This window comes from Palaemon carinicauda, chromosome 32 (genome assembly GCF_036898095.1).
Source record: "Palaemon carinicauda isolate YSFRI2023 chromosome 32, ASM3689809v2, whole genome shotgun sequence".
NCBI classification, from domain to species: Eukaryota; Metazoa; Arthropoda; class Malacostraca; order Decapoda; family Palaemonidae; genus Palaemon; species Palaemon carinicauda.
In genome coordinates, this window is record NC_090756.1 from 3,012,639 (window position 1) to 3,030,379 (window position 17,741).

The following is a 17,741-nucleotide window of genomic DNA, read 5'->3' on the forward strand; positions in this document are numbered from 1 at the left end:
ATTAGTAAAATAAATTTTTGAATATACTTACCCGATAATCATGTAGCTGTCAACTCCGTTGCCCGACAGAATTCTATGGAGGGATACGCCAGCTATCACAATACTAGAAGGGGGTGTACTTACCAGCGCCACCTGTGGCCAGGTACTCAAGTACTTCTTGTAAACACCTCCTCAATTATTCCTCGGTCCACTGGTTCTCTATGGGAGGAAGGGAGGGTCGATTAAATCATGATTATCGGGTAAGTATATTCAAAAATTTATTTTACTAATAAAAATAACATTTTTCAATATTAAACTTACCCGATAATCATGTAGCTGATTCACACCCAGGGGGGTGGGTGAAAACCAGTGTACAAGATTAAAGGATAGCTAAGTATCCCATATTTCATATAACAGTTATCTCAAATAACAATGAAATAATAAGTACCTGGTAAGGAAGTCGAATTGAACCGTTACTCTGCCTCTTTTTAAGTTCGTCTTCCTTACTGAGCGCAGCGTTCCTCTTGGAGGCTGAATCAACCCAAAGGTGCTAAAGTATATAGGGCTGCAACCCATACTAAAGGACCTCATCACAACCTTTAACCTCGGCGCTTCTCAAGAAAGAATTGACCACCCGCCAAATCAACAAGGATGTGGAAGGCTTCTTAGCCGACCGTACAACCCATAAAAAGTATTCAAGAGAAAGGTTAAAAGGTTATGGGATTATGGGAATGTAGTGGCTGAGCCCTCGCCTACTACTGCATTCGTTGCTACGAATGGTCCCAGGGTGTAGCAGTACTCGTAAAGAGACTGGACATCTTTGAGATAGAATGATGCAAACACTGACTTGCTTCTCCAATAGGTTGCATCCATAACACTCTGCAGAGAATGGCTCTGTTTGAAGGCCACTGAAGTAGCCACAGCTCCCACTTCATGTGTCCTTACCTTCAGCAAAGCAAGGTCTTCTTCCTTCAGATGAGAATGTGTTTCTCTAATCAGAAGCCTGAATAGTAAGAAACTGAGTTCTTAGAACTTGGAAAAGAAGGTTTCTTGATAGCACACTATAAGGCTTCTGATTGTCCTTGTAAAGGTTAAGACCTTTTTAGATAGTACCTAAGAGCTCTAACTGGGCAAAGTACTCTCTTCAGATCATTCCCCACCAAGTTGGACAGGCTTGGGATCTCGAACGACTTAGGCCAAGGACGTGAAGGAAGCTCGTTTAGCAAAAACCGAGCTGCAAGGAACATGTAGCTGTTTCAGATGTGAAAACAATGATCCTGCTGAAGGCGTGGATCTCACTTACTCTTTTAGCTGTTGTCAAGCACACGAGGAAAAGAGTTTTTAATGTGAGGTCCTAAAAAGAGGCTGATTGGAGAGGTTCAAATCTTGATGACATAAGGAACCTTAGGACCACGTCTAGATTCCAGCCTGGAGTGGACAACCGACGTTCCTTTGAGGTCTCAAAAGACCTAGGGAGGTCCTGTAGATCTTTGTTGGTGGAAAGATCCAAGCCTCTGTGGCGGAAAACCGCTGCCAACATACTTCTGTAACCCTTGATCGTAGGAGCTGAAAGGGATCTTACTTTCCTTAGATATAACAGGAAGTCAGCAATCTGGGTTACAGTGGTACTGGTTGAGGAAACTGCATTGGTCTTGTACCAGCTACGGAAGACTTCCCCTTGAGACTGATAGATACTGAGAGTGGATGTTCTCCTTGCTTTGGCAATCGCTCTGGCTCCCTCCTTCGAAAAGCCCCTAGCTCTTGAGAGTCTTTCGAAAGTCTGAAGGCAGTCAGACGAAGAGCGTGGAGGATTGGGTGTACCTTCTTTACGTGAGGTAGACTTAGAAGGTTCACTCCTAGAGGAAGAGTCCTGGGAATGTCGACCAGCCATTGCAGTACCTCTAAGAACCATTCTCTCGCGGGCCAGAGCGGAGCCAACCAACGTCAGCCGTGTCCCTTTGTGAGAGGAGAACTTCTGAAGTACCCTGTTGACAATCTTGAACGGCGGGAATGCATACAGGTCGAGATGGAACCAATCCAGCAGAAAAGCATCCACGTGAACTGCTGCTGGGTCTGGAATCGGAGAACAATACAACAGGAGTCTCTAGGTTATCGAGGTAGTGAACAGATCTATGGTTGGCTGGCCCCACAGGGCCCAAAGTCTGCTGCAAACATTCTTGAGAAGGGTCCACTCTGTGGGGATGACCTGACCCTTCCGTCTGAGGTGATCTGCCATGACATTCATACCGCCCTGAATGAACCTCGTTACCAGTTAGCTTTCGATCTTTAGACCAGATGAGTAGGTCCCTTGCGATCTAGAACAACTTCCACGAAAGAGTCCCTCCCTGCTTGAAGATGTAAGCCAGGGCTGTGGTGTTGTCAGAGTCCACCTCCACCACTTTGTTAAGCTGGAGGGACTTGAAGTTTATCAAGGCCAGAATAACCGCCAACAACTCCTTGCAATTGATGTGAAGTGTCCTTTGCTCCTGATTCCATGTTCCCGAGCATTCTTGTCCGTCCAAAGTCGCACCCCAGCCCGTGTCTGATGCGTCCGAGAGGAGACGGCGGTCGTGTTTCTGAACAGCCAAATAGACTTCCTTGAGAAGAAAGCTGTTCTTACACCACGCGAGAGAAGACCTCCTCTCTTCGGAAACAGGAACTGAGACCGTCTCTAGCGTCATGTCCTTTATCCAGTGAGCAACTAGATGATACTGAAGGGGGGGGGGGAGGTGGAGTCTCCCTAACACGATGAACAGGGCCAGCGATGAAAGTGTCCCTGTTAGACTCATCCACTACCTGACTGAGCATCGGTTCCTTCTCAGCATGCTCTGGATGCATTCTAGGGCTTGGAAGATCCTTGGGGCCGACGGAAAAGTCCGAAAAGCTCGACTCTGAAGATCCATACCCAAGGAGACAATGGTCTGGGATGGGACGAGCTGAGACTCCTCAAAATTGACCAGGAGGCCCAGTTCCTTGGTCAGATCCATAGTCCATTTGAAAATCTCCAGACAGCGACGACTTGTGGGAGCTCTCAAAAGCCAGTCGTCTGACGGAGCCGGACACAAGATCATGGTACTGCTGCACAGTCTGTGAACTGTCAATCATGGGCAAGCGAGGAAGTACAGTGACAACCCGAATCTGTCTAGACTGTCTGGGTCGTACAGACAACTCCTTATCGGGTTGCTGAGGTTGCCGCACTGCGTCACAACAAGTCACTTCTGTTGGTTGTTGAACGTCTTCCCCGTGACACATTGACTCCGTAAACAAAAAATCCTCTAACAAGGACTAAGCTTGGACTGCATGTCTTGCAACACAGCTCAAGGTCTATGGGAGCAGGTGTGGTAACAGACGGGATTAGCGACTGAAGTGGAACCATTACTTTCCCTGGAAGCATGTTATGCTTAAATAAAAGTCCATAAGAGGTTATGCAGCTAAAGGCTCCCTCCAAATGACAGAGTCCTCAAGGGAATATCAGGAGGGAGAAAAGAACTTTCTCATCTACAGGGACCATATCCTAGAAAAGCTAAGTTCTCTCAGTGAGGGTTCACTGGTGCAAAAGCAGCAGACTAGAAGGCAACGTTATGAAACTGCTTGACAGTCTAGTGAGTTGGCAACAACCAAAGATGTGTGACTGAGAAGCATGCGGTAAGGTATGCAGAGCATGTTGTATGCAGAGTATGCTGTATGCAGAGCATGCTGTATGTAGAGCATGTTGTATGCAGAGCATGCTGAATGCAGAGCATGCTGTATGCAGAGCATGTTGTATGCAGAGCATGCTGAATGCAGAGCATGCTGTATGCAGAGCATGTTGTATGCAGAGCATGCTGTATGCAGAGCATGCCGTAAGCAGAGCCTGCTGTAAGGAAAGCAGAGCGTGTGCATGGCGTTTAACATTTCTCAGAAATTCCATGACCAGTGCTAGAGTGCTTTATGCATGCTTACATGGGGTTTTAATATCAACATAATATTTACCTTACATTCATATCTCATGATTCATATTTTTGCCATATTTTGCGATCTTGTTAAAAATATATTGCAAGGAATACAAATATATTTTTATAAGTAATACAAATAACCTCCATTATCATATGGTTTGAAAATGGAGGTAAGGTATGCTGAACAGCAGAGTCAGAACGAGCTGGAACAACAATAGTTGTGGTTTCCTCTTCAAGACTCTGTTGAGGGAACACCTGAGGCTCAGTCTGCAAAGGCTGAATAAAAGACAAGCAGAAGGAAGGCGCATGGGTGGAGGAGGCTGACTCCTAGCATGAGTGGTTGAACCCAAGGGTTGCGCTTGCTGAGCGGTTGGCGGAAGCGGAGTAGCAAGTTCCAGTTCCTGTGGTGTGAGCGGAGCGCGATGAGGAAGAGGCTGCGCAGAACAAGGTAAATGTCTCGCAAGCTGAGGCTCCTGAGGCGCAAGGCTAAGGTGTTGTGGTGCTTGCCTTGTGGAGGGTTGAGCTCGCTGCAGCGAGAGCTGAGGAGACTGACTCATGGACGGGAGAGGTTGTTGTACCTCAACCGAGTGTTGCATCACTGGTGGAGCAGCAAGTGGAGGCGGAGGAAGAGGGGTATAATCCTCCTGATCCCATTGTAAAGGTTGCCTTAAGGAAGGCGGAGGCTGAACACCACTGGGAACAGCAAACTCAGAACGTGGCTCAACATCGTACGCCTGGCAGGTGGCACTGCGATCAGGCGGAGCGAGCGTAGGCGGAGGGAGTGTAGGCGGAGGCGGAGGCGCAACACTCTCAGCCCGACACTCACGCATCAAGTCCGAAAGCTGTGCTTGCATGGACTGTAGTAGAGTCCACAACATCGTACGCCTGGCAGGTGGTACTGCGATCAGGCGGAGCGAGCGTAGGCGGAGGGAGTGTAGGCGGAGGCGGAGGCGCAACACTCTCAGCCCGACACTCACGCATCAAGTCCGAAAGCTGTGCTTGCATGGACTGTAGTAGAGTCCACTTGGGGTCGGCAGACACTAAGGTCTGCTGAGGTAAAGCCTTAACAGCAGAGATCTGTTGCGGCAGAACCTTACTCCTCTTAGGCGGAGTGCATTCAACTGATGACTGAGGAGAGTCAGAGCTAACCCAATGACTGCATCCGGGTTGTTGAACTCTAACTTCGTACGTCTGGCATAGGTCTGGAATTTACGTTTAAGAGGTCTTGAGACCTGAGACCAGCGTTTTCTCCCCTATATTTCTTCTGCAGACGAGCAAAATAAGGGCTCAATCGTCTGCGGGTGGGAGTGACGGTCTCGGTAAGACACGCCCACAACCACCGAGGATACTTCTGTGCGCCGATCAAGGCCTGCTGAACCCTTTTGTCCTTCGACATTGCTTCTCCCCTGGGCTTGGGAGCTTGCAAGAGGTCCCGGACTGGGAGGACGACTGGCGCGCACAGAAGTACCCTCACGCACAACACTGACACTTTGCGCTAATCACTTATCACTTTGATTTTCTGTTTGCACTTATTTCACTGAACTCGAAACTTTAAGTGGTTTGTACCTGAAACACGCAATTCTATCCTTTCTCAAAAGTTAGTAATTGCGAAAACAGAATTACAATGTAACAGAAAAATCTAATGAAAGATAAATAATTCAGTGGCTGGAAAGAGACTAAACACTAGATTACTCTAGAAACGTTTACCTTCTTCCCCTAAAGAGACTAGGGAGAAGAGCAAAAAAACGATAACAACGTTACTCGCTTGAAGAAACGTTTATCCTCCTCTTTCTCCCTCCGTCTCTATCTCTCTCTCTCTCTCTCTCTCTTGACTTAGAACCTGAGAGAAGAGCCCAATCATATATATCGTTAAAACATATTATTGTTAAAGGAAAAAACTGAAATATTTCCCAAAAATGTTATTTTTATTAATAAAATAAATTTTTGAATATACTTACCCGATAATCATGTAGCTGTCAACTCCGTTGCCCGACAGAATTCTATGGAGGGATACGCCAGCTATCACAATACTAGAAGGGGGTGTATTTACCAGCGCCACCTGTGGCCAGGTACTCAAGTACTTCTTGTTGACACCTCCTCAATTATTCCTCGGTCCACTGGTTCTCTATGGGGAGGAAGGGAGGGTCGATTAAATCATGATTATCGGGTAAGTATATTCAAAAATTTATTTTATTAATAAAAATAACATTTTTCAATATTAAACTTACCCGATAATCATGTAGCTGATTCACACCCAGGGGGGTGGGTGAAAACCAGTGTACAAGATTAAAGGATAGCTAAGTATCCCATATTTCATATAATCAGTTATCCACAATAACAATGAAATAATAAGTACCTGGTAAGGAAGTCGACTTGAACCGTTACTCTGCCTTTAATAAGATCGTCTTCCTTACTGAGCGCAGCGTTCCTCTTGGGAGGCTGAATCAACTCAAAGGTGCTAAAGTATACAGGGCTGCAACCCATACTAAAGGACCTCATCACAACCTTTAACCTTGGCGCTTCTCAAGAAAGAATTGACCACCCGCCAAATCAACAAGGATGTGGAAGGCTTCTTAGCCGACCGTACAACCCATAAAAAGTATTCAAGAGAAAGGTTAAAAAGTTATGAGATTATGGGAATGTAGTGGCTGAGCCCTCGCCTACTACTGCATTCGTTGCTACGAATGGACCCAGGGTGTAGCAGTACTCGTAAAGAGACTGGACATCTTTGAGATAGAATGATGCGAACACTGACTTGTTTCTCCAATAGGTTGCATCCATAACACTCTGCAGAGAACGGTTCTGTTTGAAGGCCACTGAAGTAGCCACAGCTCTCACTTCATGTGTCCTTACCTTCAGCAAAGCAAGGTCTTCTTCCTTCAGATGAGAATTTGCTTCTCTAATCAGAAGCCTGATGTAGTAAGAAACTGAGTTCTTAGACATTGGTAGAGAAGGCTTCTTGATAGCACACCATAAGGCTTCTGATTGTCCTCGTAATGGTTTTGACCTTCTTAGATAGTACTTAAGAGCTCTAACTGGGCAAAGTACTCTCTCCAGTTCGTTCCCCACCATGTTGGACAGGCTTGGGATCTCGAACGACTTAGGCCAAGGACGGGAAGGAAGCTCGTTTTTAGCCAAAAAACCGAGCTGCAAGGAACATGTAGCCGTTTCAGATGTGAAACCTATGTTCCTGCTGAAGGCGTGGATCTCACTTACTCTTTTACCTGTTGCTAAGCACACGAGGAAAAGAGTTTTTAATGTGAGGTCCTTAAAAGAGGCTGATTGGAGCGGTTCAAATCCTGATGACATAGGAACCTTAGGACCACGTCTAGATTCCAGCCTGGAGTGGACAACCGACGTTCCTTTGAGGTCTCAAAAGACCTAAGGAGGTCCTGTAGATCTTTGTTGGAGGAAAGATCCAAGCCTCTGTGGCGGAAAACCGCTGCCAACAAACTTCTGTAACCCTTGATCGTAGGAGCTGATAGGGATCTTACGTTCCTTAGATGTAACAGGAAGTCAGCAATCTGGGTTACATTGGTACTGGTTGAGGAAAACTGCATTGGCCTTGCACCAGCTTCGGAAGACTTCCCAGTAAGACTGATAGACTCTGAGAGTGGATGTCGTCCTTGCTCTGGCAATCGCTCTGGCTGCCTCCTTCGAAAAGCCTCTAGCTCTTGAGAGTCTTTCGATAGTCTGAAGGCAGTCAGACGAAGAGCGTGGAGGTTGGGTGTACCTTCTTTACGTGAGGTTGACGCAGAAGGTCCACTCTAGGAGGAAGAGTCCTGGGAACGTCGACCAGCCATTGCAGTACCTCAGTGAACCATTCTCTCGCGGGCCAGAGGGGAGCAACCAACGTCAGCCGTGTCCCTTTGTGAGAGGCGAACTTCTGAAGTACCCTGTTGACAATCTTGAACGGCGGGAATGCATACAGGTTGAGATGGGACCAATCCAGCAGAAAGGCATCCACGCGAACTGCTGCTGGGTCTGGAATCGGAGAACAATACAAGAGGAGCCTCTTGGTCATCGAGGTAGCGAATAGATCTATGGTTGGCTGACCCCACAGGGCCCAAAGTCTGCTGCAAACATTCTTGTGAAAGGTCCACTCTGTGGGGAAGACCTGACCCTTCCGGCTGAGGCGATCTGCCATGACATTCATATCGCCCTGAATGAGCCTCGTTACCAGCGTGAGCTTTCGATCTTTTGACCAAATGAGGAGGTCCCTTGCGATCTCGAACAACTTCCTCGAATGAGTCCCTCCCTGCTTGGAGATGTAAGCCAAGGCTGTGGTGTAGTCGGAGTTCACCTCCACCACCTTGTTAAGCTGGAGGGACTTGAAGTTTATCAAGGCCAAATGAACTGCCAACAACTCCTTGCAATAGATGTGAAGTGTCCTTTGCTCCTGATTCCATGTTCCCGAGCATTCCTGTCCGTCCAGTGTCGCACCCCAGCCCGTGTCCGATGCGTCCGAGAAGAGACGGTGGTCGGAGGTCTGAACAGCCAAAGATAGACCTTCCTTGAGAAGAATGCTGTTCTTCCACCATGTTAGAGTAGACCTCATCTCTTCGGAAACAGGAACTGAGCCCGTCTCAGGGCCAGCGATGAAAGTGTCCCTGTTAGACTCATCCACTGCCTGACTAAGCATCGGTTCCTTCTCAGCATGCTCTGGATGCATTCTAGGGCTTGGAAGATCCTTGGGGCCGACGGACAAGTCTGAAAAGCTCGACTCTGAAGATCCATACCCAAGGAGACAATGGTCTGGGATGGAACGAGCTGAGACTCCTCAAAATTGACCAGGAGGCCCAGTTCCTTGGTCAGATCCATAGTCCATTTGAAAATCTCCAGACAGCGACGACTTGAGGGAGCTCTTAAAAGCCAGTCGTCTGACGGAGCCGGACACAAGATCATGATACTGCTGCACAGTCTGTAAACTGTCAATCATGGGCAAGCGAGGAAGTACAGTGACAACCCGAATCTGTCTAGACTGTCTGGGTCGTACAGACAACTCCTTAACGGGTTGCTGAGGTTGCCGCACTGCGTCACAACAAGTCCCTTCTGTTGGTTGTTGAACGTCTTCCCCGTGACACATTGACTCCGTAAACAAAAAATCCTCTAACAAGGACTAAGCTTGGACTGCATGTCATGCAACACAGCTCAAGGTCTATGGGAGCAGGTGTGGTAACAGACGGGATTAGCGGCTGAAGTGTAACCATTACCTTCCCTGTAAGCATGTTATGCTTAAATAAAAGTCCATAAGAGGTTATGCAGCTAAAGGCTCCCTCCAAATGACAGAGTCCTCAAGGGAATATCAGAAGGAGGGAGAAAAGAACTTTCTCCTCTACAGGGACCTTATCCTAGAAAAGCTAAGTTCTCTGAGTGAGGGTTCACTGGTGCAAAGCAGCAGACTAGAAGGCAACGTTATGAAACTGATTGACAGTCTAGTGAGTTGGCAACAACCCAAGATGTGTTGAGAAGCATGCGGTAAGGTATGCAGAGCATGATGTATGCAGAGTATGCTGTATGCAGAGCATGCTGTATGTAGAGCATGTTGTATGCAGAGCATGCTGAATGCAGAGCATGCTGTATGCAGAGCATGTTGTATGCAGAGCATGCTGAATGCAGAGCATGCTGAATGCTGAGCATGTAGTAAGCAGAGCCTGCTGTAAGCAGAGCGTGTGCATGGCGTTTAACATTTCTCAGAAATTCCATGACCAGTGCTAGAGTGCTTTATGCATGCTTGCATGGGGTTTAAACCATGGTATGCTGAACAGCAGAGTCAGAACGAGCTGGAACAACAATAGTGTGGTTTCCTCTTCAAGACTCCGATGAGGGAACACCTGAGGCTCAGTCTGCAAAGGCTGAATAAAAGACAAGCAGAAGGAAGGCGCATGGGTGGAGGAGGCTGACTCCTAGCATGAGTGGTTGAACCCAAGGGTTGCGCTTGCTGAGCGGTTGGCGGAAGCGGAGTAGCAAGTTCCAGTTCCTGTGGTGTGAGCGGAGCGCGATGAGGAAGAGGCTGCGCAGAACAAGGTAAATGTCTCGCAAGCTGAGGCTCCTGAGGCGCAAGGCTAAGGTGTTGTGGTGCTTGCCTTATGGAGGGTTGAGCTCGCTGCAGCAAGAGCTGAGGAAACTGACTCATGGACGGGAGAGGTTGTTGTACCTCAACCGAGTGTTGCATCACTGGTGGAGCAGCAAGTGGAGGCGGAGGAAGAGAGGTATAATCCTCCTGATCCCAATGTAAAGGTTGCCTTAAGAAAGGCGGAGGCTGAACACCACAGGGAACAGCAAACTCAGCACGTGTCTCAACATCGTACGCCTGGCAGGTGGAACTGCTGGCAGGTGGTACTGCGATCAGGCGGAGCGAGTGTAGGTGGAGGGAGTGTAGGCGGAGGCGGAGGAGCAACACTCTCAGCCCGACACTCACGCATCAAGTCCGAAAGCTGTGCTTGCATGGACTGTAGTAGAGTCCACAACATCATACGCCTGGCAGATGGTACTGTGATCAGGCGGAGCGAGTGTAGGAGGAGGGAGTGTAGGCGGAGGCGGAGGAGCAACACTCTCAGCCCGACACTCACTCATCAAGTCCGAAAGCTGTGCTTGCATGGACTGTAGTAGAGTCCACAACATCGTACGCCTGGCAGATGGTACTGTGATCAGGCGGAGCGAGTGTAGGAGGAGGGAGTGTAGGCGGAGGCGGAGGAGCAACACTCTCAGCCCGACACTCACTCATCAAGTCCGAAAGCTGTGCTTGCATGGACTGTAGTAGAGTTCACAACATCGTACGCCTGGCAGATGGTGCTGCGACCAGGCGGAGCAGGTGCAGGCTGGGCGAGCACAGGCGGAGCAGGTGCAGGCTGGGCGAGCACAGGCGGAGCGAGAACAGGTGGAGGGAGTGTAGGCGGAGGAGGAGGTGCAACACTCTCAGCCCGACACTCACGCATCAAGACCGAAAGTTGTGGACTGCAGTAGAGTTAACTTGGGGTCGGCAGACACTAAGTTCTGCTGAGGTAAAGCCTTAACAGCAGAGATCTGTTGTGGCAGAACCTTACTCCTCTTAGGCGGAGTGTAATCAACTGATGACTGAGGAGAGTCAGAGCTAACCCAATGACTGCATTCGGGTTGTGAACTTTAACTTCGTACGTCTGGCATAGGTCTGGACTTAACGTTTAAGAAGTCTTGAGACCTGAGACCAGCGTTACTCTGCCTTTATTTTCTCCCCTAATCTCTTCTGCAGACGAGCAAAATAAGGGCTCAATCGTCTGCGGGTGGGAGTGACGGTCTCGGTAAGACACGCCCACAACCACCGAGAATACTTCTGTGCGCCGATCAAGGCCTGCTGAACCCTTATGCCCTTCGACATTGCTTCTCCCCTGGGCTTGGGAGCTTGCAAGAGGTCCCGGACTGGGAGGACGACTGGCGCGCACAAAAGTACCCTCACGCACTAATCACTTATCACTTTGATTTCTGTTTGTACTTATTTCACTGAACTCGAAACTTTAAGTGGTTTGTACCTGAAATACGCAATTCTATCCTTTCTCAAAGTTAGTAATTGCGAAAACAGAATTACAATGTAACAGAAAAATCTAATGAAAGATAATTCAGTGGTTGGAAAGAGACTAAACACTAGATCACTCTAGAAACGTTTAGTTTCTTCCCCTAAAGAGACTAGGGAGAAGAGCAAAAAAACGATAAAGACGTTACTCGTACGCCTGGCAGGCTTGAATGAAACGTTTATCCTCTTTCTCCCTCCGTCTCTATCTATCTCTCTCTCTCTCTCTCTCTCTCTCTCTCTTGACTTAGAACCTGAGAGAAGAGCCCAATCATATATATCGTTAAAACATATTATTGTTAAAGGAAAAAAACTGAAAAGTTCCTTTATTAGGATCAAAACCATTAAGTTAAGAAAGAATAAACAAAACGCTAGACACGGTTACTCTTACTGCATCGTGAAACCGTGAACATTCTTTCTCTATCGTAACGATAGAGTGCAAGTTGAACGTTCTGAACGTCAACAACTGCAGAGACAAAACAAAACGTTAGTTCAGCTTTGAAAACAGTACGAGACTGTCAAAGAAAATCTTTCAAACTCTGTGGCGGAAATAGCATAATATGTTAACAGGTAAAACCGAAATGACGGGCTCAAAGTTTATTAACTTCGGTAAAAGACCGCCTACTATTAGGAAGGTCGAATATAAACAAATATAAAAATTAATTTTAATGAGTTTATAATAAAAGGAAGTTAATCGAAGAGGCCTATAAGAGGCGGAGAGATATAAAATAAATCTATAACTTTTGTTAAGCAAAATTAAGAAAGAGAGTCTATACTCTCTAGACACCAACACTTCCGTCTAAGGGAAGGGTCGGCCATTGAAAAGTGAACGAGAGTTCATACTCTCTCGTCACCAAAATTAATCAAATTAATTCCAAAAGCTAACTAAGCTAATATAGAAGTTTCCAGTAAAGCGACAGCCGAAATCAAAGAGAAATACTTCACCAAAGTCGTGAAAATACTCCAAGAACATAAGCGTATCCCAGAACGTCTTGCCGGAAGCACGACAGAGGAATAATTGAGGAGGTGTCAACAAGAAGTACTTGAGTACCTGGCCACAGGTGGCGCTGGTAAATACACCCCCTTCTAGTATTGTGATAGCTGGCGTATCCCTCCATAGAATTCTGTCGGGCAACGGAGTTGACAGCTACATGATTATCGGGTAAGTTTAACATTGAAAAAGAAAAGTTCCTTTATTAGGATTAAAACCATTAAGTTAAGAAAGAATGAACAAAACGCTAGACACGGTTACTCTTACTGCAACGTGAAACCGTGAAAATTCTTTCTCTATCGTAACGATAGAGCGCAAGTTGAACGTTCTGAACGTCAACAACTGCAGAGACAAAACAAAACGTTAGTTCAACTTTGAAAACAGTACTAGACTATCAAAGAAATTCTTTCAAAGACATTAAAATAGCATAATATGTTAACAGGTAAAACCGAAATGACGGGCTCAATGTTAATTAACTTCGGTACCAAGAAAAGACCGCCTACTAATAGGAAGGTCGAATATAAACAAATATAAAAATTAATTTTAATAAGTTTATAAAAAAAAAGGAAGTTAATCGAAGAGGCCTATAAGAGGCGGAGAGATATAAAATAAATCTATAACTTTTGTTAAGCAAAATTAAGAAAGAGAGTCTATACTCTCTTAGACACCAACACTTCCGTCTAAGGGAAGGGTCGGCCATTTAAAGGTGAAAGAGAGTTCATACTCTCTTCGTCACCATAAATAAATCAAATTAATTCCAAAAGCTAACTAAGCTAATATAGAAGTTTCCAGTAAAGCGACAGCCGAAATCAAAGAAAAATACTTCACCAAAGTCGTGAAAATACTCCAAGAACATAGCGTATCCCAGAACGTCTTGCCGGAAGCACGACAGAGGAATAATTGAGGAGGTGTTTACAAGAAGTACTTGAGTACCTGGCCACAGGTGGCGCTGGTAAGTACACCCCCTTCTAGTATTGTGATAGCTGGCGTATCCCTCCATAGAATTCTGTCGGGCAACGGAGTTGACAGCTACATGATTATCGGGTAAGTTTAATATTGAAAAATATGGTATTCTATGACCCTAATGCAGTGTTTAAAATCTATGACCAATGAAAGTATACCATCGAAGTTTACATTAGCTACTGCATCACTGATACGACTTTTTGAGAATTAACCTTTTGAGGAATATTTGTATAAAAAATAACCCAAAAGTATAAAGACATAAAACTAATGATGTATAGTGATGACAAAATCTATATCTATCTCACCAAATATGTAATTATTTGAGAACACTTTCCCTTTCATGAGAAGTTCTGAATTACTGGAATTTTCAGATAGTATATACTCATGACTATATTGTACACTGTGATAAGCTACCTTTCATAGATATTTGATGCCTACAATGTAACCTAATTGAGTTGTAAACTTTTGAAAAAAAAAATAAAATAATGACAATTCTAACTTATCTTTAAACTGATGTTAGCTAAATATAACTGCCTCCATTCCTGTCATCCGCTTTTGATTTAGATATGAAAAGTTTACTCTTGTGTCATCAGCATTCCATTAGCTTCCAACCCTTCCTATATTATTAAGGGAATTTGGGTTACCCAGTAGAAAGTGTACTGTGTACAGGCTTCATCATTTAAACAATCCTGAAATAAAAAAAAAATATCTTTACTCTAAACATTCTGCACTTTCAAGTCATAACATGAATCTTGATAATTAATTTGAGACATAAGTCACTTTTCAGGACTATCTATTAGAATAATTGGTACAGTATATTCAACATCATCTTTAGATATCAAGATAACAGCCACTTTTGAACCTAAAACTTGACCATGCTGGGATGGGCGGTAATCATGTACCTAAACTTTGGGGAATTAAAATGGGACATCATGATAATAGTGCTAAGTTAGGCTGGGAGAACATTGTAGTCTATTCCTTTGGAGGATAACAATCAAGAGAAATATGAATAACTTATGTACATGTTATTTTTCATGGTTTATAGATCGTTAGATGTCAGAGGAGTAAAAATAAGTCAGTGTTATTCGTCCTCCTTGTTTCCTATCTAAACTTAATATCTTTAAATATCATATTTTAGCATAGTCTTTGATCAACCAGACTTGTTCCTCTCAAAAACTGAATGTCTCTGAAGATGTTATGCAACCAATTGGAAATTTTCTGAAAGTCGAATGTAATATAAAACCTACTAGATACTTGTCAACTTTAAAAGTAGGTTCTGTCACTCAAATTGAACCACATTTCCGATAAAAGCATTGGGTGACCTACCCTGATAAATAAGTTCAGTCATCATCATCATCACCATCATCATCATTATAATCAAGGGATTTTGACGAAGGAAAAATCTATTTCTGGGGAGAGACCTGTGGCGCCCGGTGAAAAGTCCTTCTTGTATATCTTTTCTGATAAAACCTTCCAATTATACCAGAGAAAGATAAAAGCATGGAATGCTGAGGTTACAACCCTCGCGCGAGCACCTTTTGGGTGTCGTGTATAAAGCAAAGGCGCGTGAAATCCACTATTCACAGGTTGTCTTCCATTTAGTTAATTCCTTCGTCAAAGGGATGGGCCGATACAGAGGCCCTAGACACACCCCCATCGCCGCACCACCCACGCCACGACGCGAGCGCCATCTGAACAATATCCTTCTGTATTGGCCATGATGGCTTGGAAAGGAAAGGGTGGTATCGTGTAAAATAAGGGGAAGGGTTTCACCGGGCGCCACAGGTCTCTCCCCAGAAATAGATTTTTCCTTCGTCAAAATCCCTTTTCTGGGTCGAACCTGTGGCGCCCGGTGAAAATGTACCAGAGAATGCCTTCCAAGCCCAACAATAACTACTAATTTAATAAGGGGAGAGAAACAACACCATGTAAAGAAAATCATATATAATTAAGGTAAGTAGGCATAAAATATAAACTAGCCACAGGGCATAGTGAGAGTAAGGATAAACAAACATGATAACAAGGAAACCTCTGAGTATCAGAGGAAAACATGCAACAAAACTGACATGGCTAAGAATATTCCAACTTTATAACAACGGAAAACAATAATAGTTACAATCATATTAACCTAATATGTAATACACTTAGGGCTAACGAACCACCAAGGAAGCGGCGTCGTGGTGCGAGTGGCGGGTAGGAGGGAGAAGAGAAGAGATGGATGAAAGGAAGAACAAAAGATCAATGGGGAGAGATAAGGCTCCCAGCTGCAACCGTTGGGTATTTAAGAGCCTGTAAGTTCTTTAGATAGTGGCGTTTGAAGACCATAGGAGATTTCCAACCCGTGTACTTCTTAAGGTTATCAAAGTCCATATTCTGGAAATAGTTGATGGAGGTAGCTATCGATCGGATATCATGAGCATGGGGAAATGATCCCGGATTGGCTTGTTTAATGAAGTATAGGATCTGTTGCCTAATGCCACGTATGGAAATGGTACCTCCTTGTTCTCTGATAAACAAGGGGCCAGACGATCGGGTAGCAGTCCTGGCTAAAAAGGCCCTGAGAGTGGTGACCGGACATAGAGAAGTATCTTGGAGAAGAGGAATAATCTTCCAAGGGGACCACCTATTTTGGGGGTCCTCGTTCTTAGCTAGGAACGCCCTGTCTGGTGAAAGAAGTACCTCACCTGAAGGGAGGAAATCCATGTTCTCTGAGTTTCGTGAGAGAGCTGCTAGTTCTGAGATTCTGGAACCCGAGGCCAAAGCTGTTAGAAATAAAGTCTTCCTAAGAAGAGTGATATAAGAGCAGGATTCGTTGTCCGTGTCGGAGGCCAGTTTGAGGACATCATTTAGAGACCAAGAGACCTTTTGAGGACGAACCGAAGGTCGAAGCCTAGCACATGCTTTTGGAATAGATGAGAAATAAGACTCCGCCAGGTTAATGTTAAACCCAACCAGGAAGACTTTCCTCAGAGCTGACTTAATGGTGGTTATAGTGCTAGCTGCTAGGCCTTTGTCAAAAATGGACCTAAAGAAGGAGATGGCTAAATTAGGAGTCATAACCGAATGGTCTGAAGTCCTTAAGAAATCCGCTAGTTTCTTAACCGCCAAATCATATTGGCGAATCGTTGAGTCCCTTTTGTCTGATTCTATAAAGAGGACATTATCTGGGTCGATGTTTGCGTCCCTACGTGCCGCAAACTTCATGAAATCCACAAAGTTAGGGTTTTGGCTATCCTTGAGGAATCTGACACAGTCCGTGTTTGGACCACCTGGGTCAGTTTGGGGAATGGGATCCGGAAGGGACGGAGTTTCAACTCGAGGAGGAGAGGAAACCAACTGCTCTTTGGCCAGTGAGGTGCTACTAAAGCTACTGCCCCGTTGAAGGAGCGGAGTTTGTGCAAGACTTTCAGTAGAAGATTCACTGGAGGGAATAAGAAGATCTTCTGCCAATGGTTCCAATCCAGGGTTAATGCGTCCATGGCATAAGCCTGAGGGTCCAGGTTCGGTGTCACATAACATGGGAGTTTGTGATTGAGTCGGGTCGCGAATAGATCTACCTGGAGACCTGGAACCAGCCTGAGTATCCACCGGAAGGAGTGCATGTCCAGGGACCACTCCGATTCCAGTGGGCTCGTCCTGGATAATGCGTCTGCTATCACATTCTGGACTCCTGCTAGGTGAGTTGCTGACAGGAACCAGTCTTTGTCGGCTGCCAAGGTGAAGATAGTGACCAGGATCTGATTCAGGTTGGGTGATTTGGACCCCCCCCCTGTTGAGGCAGTGGACTACGGCCGTGCTGTCTGAGACTACTCTGATGTGGGTCGACCTCGGAGGGGAGATTCTCTTCAGGGTCAAGAACACCGCCATGGCTTCGAGAACATTGATATGGAACTGTCTCATGGCGGGTGACCAAGAGCCCTGAAACATCTGATGTTGGGAGTAACCCCCCCAACCACTCAGAGACGCGTCGGTATGAATTGTCACTTGTGGAGAGGGGAACTGTAGAGGAACCGACTTGGAGAGGTTCCTCCGATCGGACCATGGTTGTAGTCTCATTTTCAAGACAGAGGGGATCTTCGAGGTCTTGTCTCTTAAAGGTATTGTCGCCCTCTTTCTCCAAACTCGATTGATGTCTTTGAGTTTGGCTTTTAATAGGAGATCGGTCAGTGAGGCAAACTGGAGTAGGCCGAGGACTCGTTCTAAAGCTCTTCTGGACACCTGTTTGTGTTTGAGAAAGTTCCTGACCTTGGAAGCTATCTCCCTCACCTTCTTGGGAGGAAGGGAGAGCTTGTGCTTTGAGAGGTCCCAACGGATGCCTAACCATTCG